General features: G+C 43.1%; 1 protein-coding gene across 4 annotated transcripts in view; it reads right to left on the reverse strand.

Annotated features, from left to right (window-relative positions):
• grb2.S (growth factor receptor bound protein 2 S homeolog) overlaps nucleotides 1-3,213 on the reverse strand; it is a 28,939-nt gene extending 25,726 nt beyond the window's left edge. Inside the window, exon 1 of one of the 4 annotated variants that reach the window (XM_018237456.2) lies at nucleotides 3,037-3,213. The gene's annotated coding sequence lies outside the window, so the exon portion shown is untranslated. 4 annotated transcript variants of the gene reach the window in all.
• Nucleotides 3,214-7,846: the final 4,633 nt, after the last annotated feature.

The raw sequence follows: 7,846 nt of genomic DNA on the forward strand, positions 1-7,846 counted from the left end.
GGAAGGAGAACAACCCCTTTAAATACTGATACATGAAATATAGCATTTATATCTTTACTTTTTAGCATTCTAATTCTCATTTAAAGGGGTTGTTCACCTTTAAATTAACTGATGTAGAGCAGTGATCCCCAACCAGTGGCTCGTGAGCAACATGTTGCTCTCCGACCCCTTGGATGTTGCTCCCAGTGGCCTCAATACTGGTGCTTATTTTTTGATTTCTGGCTTGAAGGCAAGTTTTAGTTGTACAAATACCATGTGTACAGAGGCTCTTGTAGGCTGCAAGTCCACATAGGGGCTACCAATTGCCAATAACATTCCATATTTAGAACCCCTAGGAACTTCTTGCATGATTATGTTGCTCTCCAACTTATTTTACAAAGAATCCATAGAAGGCAGATAATTAAACCAATTACAAAAAATAAATAATGAAGCCAATTGAAAAGTTGCTTAGAACTGGCCATTCTGTAACATCCTAAAAGTTAACTTAAAAGTGAACCACCCTTTTAACAGTGCCTTATAGTCAAATACATTACATTATCAAGTACTGAAGCAATCAGCTTTGCTTACTCTTACAGGCTGCAAGTAGCTATGAATCCCCAGCCCTCACCACAGGCCTGGGTAGCAAAAACAAAACCGGCACAGCCACTTGAAAGGGAAAGTAACTTCATAATTGCCATGTCTTGTGTTTGGTTTACGCAAGCAGTTTAGTTGGATGCTGTGGCCTGCGATTAATGCTTTATAGACATTAGCCACATTGGACAATCAATATATTCTGCCGCTAATATAGTGAATAGGCAAATGACATACATGTAATCCACAAAAATGCATTTGATAAGTTTGGTTCTGATCCATGTAATGATCAGGGCTGTATGTTGCAAATACAATCATGCTTGCACCTCTAGTGTGCAAACCAAGCGAATAATGTAATTTCAATGAAAAGTGCATGCACGTACAACAGAGCAAGATAACAATGGGTTAACCACATACAAGAGGAAATGCAAATAACCAAAAACTTTAGCTACTTTACAATATAGAACTGAACAAAGTACAAATTCTTCAAGGAAGAACAAGTGTGCAGAAGGAAAAGAAATAAATGGCCAACAGGTAGTGATATTTCCATTGCAACCAGTGGGGGCGCATAAGAACTAAGTTCTATGGCAGCTCCCACCCTCTTGCAGAGGAAAAAAAATGTACTGGGTAAATAAAGCCTGTTATCAGTCTGTATGGGTTATAAAAATAAATGTCAAATAACAACTTTCGGATTTTGCCTAATAATAAAAATAAGTAACGAGCAACGGATGGCTTTAGCAAGAAGCAACAATTTCCTTTGCAATTTGCTGGAAGTATATATGTAATGTGCTGGGGGATAATATCTTGCTGCTTGTCAGAATGTGATTACTATTAAATGGCTGAATATAGAGAGGAGTGGCCTTTGCATACATCTATCTAAAACCATCACGTGAATTATACAGCGCAGCACCCTGATCTACACATACTGCCCTAGATTTACTTTCATACAGCGAGTAATTAACACACGCCAAGATAAATATATACATAAACTATAAATATACAGGCAGCTGCTATCTGCGCCTCTAGCCCATATTTTCTTTCTCCCACTTGCCAACAGCAGGCTTTCTACTCAGGTCTCCAACCGTCACATGTAGGCTAGCTCCCCCCACCCAGTTTTGGGGTTATATCTTCCAGACATCCCTCTGTTCTGCCTCTACTCCCCCTACTCAGTTTCTCTTTCACTTAAAGGTAAGTTTGCACCATGGGAGAGTAAAATAACACTATAATATACCCCCATTAGTAGTGCATTGGAATTGCTGATAGGACCCGTCACATATCAGGGTTTCCCATTCACTCTAATGCAGGTGTATTATAGCATCGGACCGTGTGTGTCCCGACATTTTTCGTGCCATGGCAATCGGTCGTTCAGTTGATCGGACAGGTTAGAAATGTTCTCTCGCCTGCCGATATCTCTGCATGTATTACCAACGGGATGATTTTCAGTGGGAGACTGTCACCAGCTTTTGGCGGACATACGATTTGTCGGACATACGATTGTCAGACATACGATTTGTCGGACATATGATTGCTGTCAGGGCAGAACATCGTTCTTTTACTACTTTAAACTGAAGGTTAGTGGCAGGTCGGCAGATGGGGACATCCATTTGTTCATCCAATATTGCAGGTAAATCTGCACGTCTATGGCCACCTTTAGACTTGCCCAATATTACCCATCATGCTCTTCTGACATTTCAGTTTTCCACTACCCCCCCCCATTCAACCTCATTAATCTCAGTTTCCGCTCTATTCAGCTACACAACAGCCCTGGTTCTCCCACTACATCTGCTCTCTCTCTCTTGTGTTACCCCCACTATTGTATCCCATTAGCACTTTCTTTACCACCATCACGGCTGTCAGGCCTGGACCGGAAACCTGTGGGTTCTGGCAAATGCCAGAGGGGCTGCTGTAAGTTGCCATAGACAGTCACTAAATATTAGGCTGGTGGGGGGCTGTTTGGGCCTCTGTGTACCGGAACTGCCAGGGACTATTTAGAATCTCAGTCCAGACCTGACGGCTGTCACAGAATGTTCCCAAGCCCAAAGAGACAATGCTCAGTATCAGCTACCACTCACATTGAAATACATTGAAAGCTATACTTTTTTTTTATGTCCTGTAAACTTCAATCTTATATTATAAAAAGGATCCCTTGACACAGGGACAAGCAGCTTGTTGCCCTATATAAAAACGAACGTAGAAGCAGGAGGGCCTTTGTCTGAAGTCTTCAGCTGTCTGTCTCCCACCACTCACTTCTCTTCTGGTGAATCCTGGTGTAGATCTCACCCCCCATCAGTTCTCTCTCGCATTTGGCCCATCTCAGCACTTTTTTTCTGTCCTTCTTCAGCCCCAACCACCCTGACTTCCCCTTTCTATGGCTGTAAGATGCTATCTGCCTCCTTCTCCTCCAGTTTATCTTCCTATACGTAAAGAAGCTCACTGGTCTCCCTCACAAACATGGTTTCCTCTCACCAGGCGTGTCCTGTTCTCTCCTCACCAGGCTTGTCCTATTTCCTTGTCCACTCTCCTTCTCCGCCAACAAGATCGTTCTGCGCTAGGAATCCCTTCAACGTGCGCCACTCCGGTCTAAGGCAGGGGCTAGTTCCCAGTTGATGAGGCCGTGGGTGACGTCACGATCACGTGAACGTCTCGGGGAACGTCTCCGTCACGTGACATTCGGCGCGTACGCGGCGCCTTCTTCAAATGCTGGGTTACTCTGGGATTGCCTGGAGAAGAACGATGCATAGTCTCCACTGAGTGAGTATTGGGTTGCGCTGGGCAGCATTAGGTTTGGGGGGCAGGATTTAATTCAGGTCTTCCCTTAGTGGAATACGCGGGGGCGCTGCTGGAATACGCGGGGGCGCTGCTGGAATACGCGGGCACTTGCTGTTCAGCGGAGGCTGTCAATCTATATGATATACTTGCTGGTCTCTGTGTGCCCTTAATATTAGTCTTTTATTGGATCCTGATTATATGTGGCGTGTTTTTAATTGTTGGGATAAGGGTACTGATGAGTTTTTAGGGGTGTTTGTTTTTTTGTATTTTGAAAGGTGGTTGTTGACTTTTGTGTGCTCATTTTCAGGTCAAGTTGGGTTGACTTGCTGCACAATTTTGAGCTATGGGGAAGCGTTTTGGTGCAAATGTGTAAGAGAGAACAAGGTGCTTATTATTATATATTTGCATCTCCATCCACCCTACGCGTTTCGCACCTTTTTGGGGTGCTTAGTCATGGGCTCAGAGTTTTGGTGTGTGCTGATGTTTTTGGTGTGTCAGATAATTTTGGGGTAGATTTTTTTTTTTGTGCATAGAATTTTTTTTTCTTAAAAATCGTTTTTAGCTTTTTTTTTTTTTGGGGTGAGTCCTATTGGGGCATAAGTATTTAGGTGACTCGCATACCACATACACACATTTGCACAATTTTTTTTAAAGCATATGCCTACACAAACAAACTTTTTAAGAAAGGGTAAACAAGTGGGAATATTTTTGGAACAATGGTTGTTGCAAAACTTCCAACCAAACATATTTTCTGGTAATTTCAGTAAGAAACTCGGGACTGCGGGCTGGGCTTTCAAAATCGGAACTGTCCTGCAGAAAACAGGACCGTTAGGAAGTATGCTACCCCATACTGTATAGTTGAAGCCCTATCCAAATGACTACCTGTGAACAGCACACTGAGGGGCTCATTTACTAATAATCAAAGTGGTAAATTTCCTAGATTTCTTAAAAACCCTAAAAATCCTAGATTAAGTGTAAAAACCTGTAATGCAAAATTTTGACAAGTAAAAGTTGTTGAGGTCCTAAAGAAGCTGTGTTGATCTTATTAATCAATTCAGACTCTTTTTCAGATTTTTTTTTTTTGCTAGGCATTGTCCCATTGTAGTCACCGATGCCTGGGCCCCCCTGCAAAAAAATTTCTGGGCCCCCTGTGCACATAATTGTGGGAGACCTGGGATCCCCCCTTACCGCATGTACCTTCAGGTCATCCATGATCATGGCCAGATTAGACTAGATGGGGTCCTAGGCAGGGCAATGCTTTTGGAGCTTCCACCTTTTTAACTGATTTGCAGCGCGGGGGAACAGCATTCACCTCATACTAAGGTTAGATGACTTTTAGAGTGAAACCTGAGGCTAGAGGCAAGAAGGATGCAATTCCATGTATAAATACCCCCAAGAACTCGTAGTAGGTTGATGGTGGCAATTTCATGTATATTATCCCCAGGGCTCATAGAAGGATGGCACAGTGGCAATTCCATGTATAAAAACCCTCAGAACTCATAGAAGGATGATACAGTGGCAATTTATTGTATAAATACCCCAGAACTCATAGAAGGATGGCACAGATTACATGTACAAATAGCAGGATGGCACAATTGCAACTTTGCACATTAAGGCAGTGCAATAAATGTAAAGGATGGCACAGTGCCAATTTCACATATAAATACCCCACAATTCACAGAAGGATGGCACAGAGGCAATTACATGTTAAAATAGCAGGATGGCACAATTGCAACTTTGCACAATAAGGCAGTGCAATAAATGTGATTATCGGCCTCGTGACAACGGGTCTGCTTCCTCTGTATCTCCTAGGAGACCGCTCAGCCTCCCCTCCTATAGCAGCTCCAACCCCTCTTCAGGAGTGCTCTGTCCGCAGCGTCCCCACCGCTTTACTCGAACTGTACCAAAGGCATGCCTATGATTAAGGGATTGTATCCCGAAACGCGTAGGGCCTTTGATCCCTGTATTAGCTTGCAATAAAGACTTTTTCCCTCTTCAAGTGGAGTGCCATCCATTCCTTTGGTACTGCTTCCTCTGTAGTTACGCCACTGAATTGTCCTAAAATGAATTCATGGTGTTAGAGAATGTGAGTTTAGTCGTGGTTTCAAAAACTTCTAAAGTCGCTAAAATAAAAATGTTCATAAGTAAACCTTCAAGTAGTGACTCAATCCTATAGGTCTGTTTTTACCAAAATTCAAGTTTGCTTTTATGTTTCTAATAATCGAACCGGTCGCATCCTGTAAGTTTCCTGATCGGTTAAGCAATCACCAGCAAGCTTACCGGCACTATAATCTGCGGATCTGAATGGGGAAACGCGGAGCTAACCGACCATGCACCAGGCCTTTGGATATAGTGCCTCCTGTCCAAGAGGGCGCCGTCAAGCCAAGACCAGGCCAAGAGACTCTATTCAAACCCGACATTAACCCATCGGCAGCACACTGTGAGTATTGTCTCTCAACAGCGCCTAAGTAAATTTGCCAGAGTCTCAGAGATACAGAACGGAGAATACTCTTCCTCATAAACTGCGCAAGATGCCCGACAGGCTAATGACGCATATACAATTCAAAGTGCAACGGAGCCTACTCTGCTGGAGATAATGCAGATCATAGAATCACACTACTGTACTAAATAGACAGGATGAATTAAAAACTGATTTTAATCTGGTCAAGCAAGATGTACAAAATATTAGGGATCACGCAGCAGAAGTGGAAAAATGGGTCTCTGTCTTAGACGACTTGGTACACCCTATACCAGCCCGATTGGAGGACAGCTCGCAGGCTAGCAGCTCTGGAAGCACGAGCAGAAGACCTAGAAAACTGGCTAAGAGGGAATAATGTTCGCATTATTGGTCTACCTGAAAAGGGAAAACAAGTGGAAATATTTTTGGAACAGTGGTTGTTACAAAACTTCCAACCAAACATATTTTCTGGTAATTTCATCATAGAAGGCGCGCACAGGGTCCCCGGCAAACCACCTCCAACTGGGGTTACCGCCACAACCTATCATTGCCCGTGTGCTAAATTACCGTGATAGGGATAAAATATTTCAGGAAGAGAGAAAGTTCGAGAATTTCCTTCTACCTGAACTTTTTTATGGAGGTACGGAAACAAAGAATGAAGTTCACCTCAGTTAAAGAAAACTTACGCAGATGACAGATTCCCTACTGTGTGATATTTCCGGCTCGCCTGAGAGTGATTGCAAATAATCGCACCCACCTCTTTGCCTCACCAGAGGAGGCGCACACTTGGATCAAGGCACTACCTGCAACTCCACCAGGGCAACCACCACAGCCGCCAAGCTCTCCACGCCAGAGACTATTGCCAGATTGACCCAGATGATGGGAGGCACCCCAGCCCAGCTGCTAAGTATATTTGCAATGGGAGCTACCCTTTCTTTATACCCCCCCACTGACACCTTGGTGACATCAGATTTAAATTCGAGAACTGAATTGAAAGCCCTCTGATCACACCTCCTTCATAATCACAGCAAACTATGACTCATGTTTGGGAGAACGACTCGCTCAAGTTGGGAAAAGGCAAGTAGGGAGGGAGGATTTGTTCACTTTATTATGTTACTGCCGCTCTTTTTCCTTATTATTTGGAGTTATTTTTATCATACACTCAGACACAAACCTCAGACTAATGAAAGATTTTACTTGGATACCCTCTGGACTTGCCGTATTTACCCTACCACAGACTACCTAGACAAACTTCACTTTCTTCATCCCTGGAGCTACTGAAACTTCAACCCCAAGCGGAACTAACTACCGTCGTTCGCTGGCCCTCTTTTTTTTTTTCTGCTTATATCATGGCTACAATAAATATCATATCCTGCAATGTTAGGGGACTGGGTAACCCAATTAAGAGAGGTTTGAGAGCCACCTGGATGGTTCAAAACTTTTTTAAGGAGGCCATGGATAGGAGGTACTTTTCTGCTTACTCCAGCTATGCTAGATGTGTTTCTATATTGTGTCTTTACTTTGCATAGACTAGTTACTGATAAAGAAGGCAGGTATATTATTATGCATTGCTCGCTATTTTGTAAACCATATATACTAATTAATACTCCCCCCCCCCCCCCACCACCACCATTTAAAGAAGACAAATTAACCCACATTATGGAACACGGTGACTAGTTTTCCGGTGTTACCGTTTATATTTGTGGCTGATTTTAATACGGTGATTTTAGAAGAGCAGGACAGACTGTTTCCCCAAATCAATAGAGCTACAACACTAGCTGCTTGGACCTTCACTTTACATTTAAGTGACTTTTGGAGGCTTAAACACCCAGAGGAAAATTCCTTTACATGTTATTCATCATCTCACAACACTATGTCCAGAATAGACCTAGCACTAGGGTCCCCAGAGATAACAAAAAGTCTAAATATCAGCAAATATACTGCCTAGAGCGATCTCGAACCACTCCCCACTGCTAGTATCCCTAATGCGAATATGGCCCCATCAGAGTCCATCTGGAGACTATTAAATTGGACTCTATATCTGAACCA

The sequence above is a fragment of the Xenopus laevis genome, chromosome 9_10S, assembly GCF_017654675.1.
Source record: "Xenopus laevis strain J_2021 chromosome 9_10S, Xenopus_laevis_v10.1, whole genome shotgun sequence".
NCBI lineage: Eukaryota > Metazoa > Chordata > Amphibia > Anura > Pipidae > Xenopus > Xenopus laevis.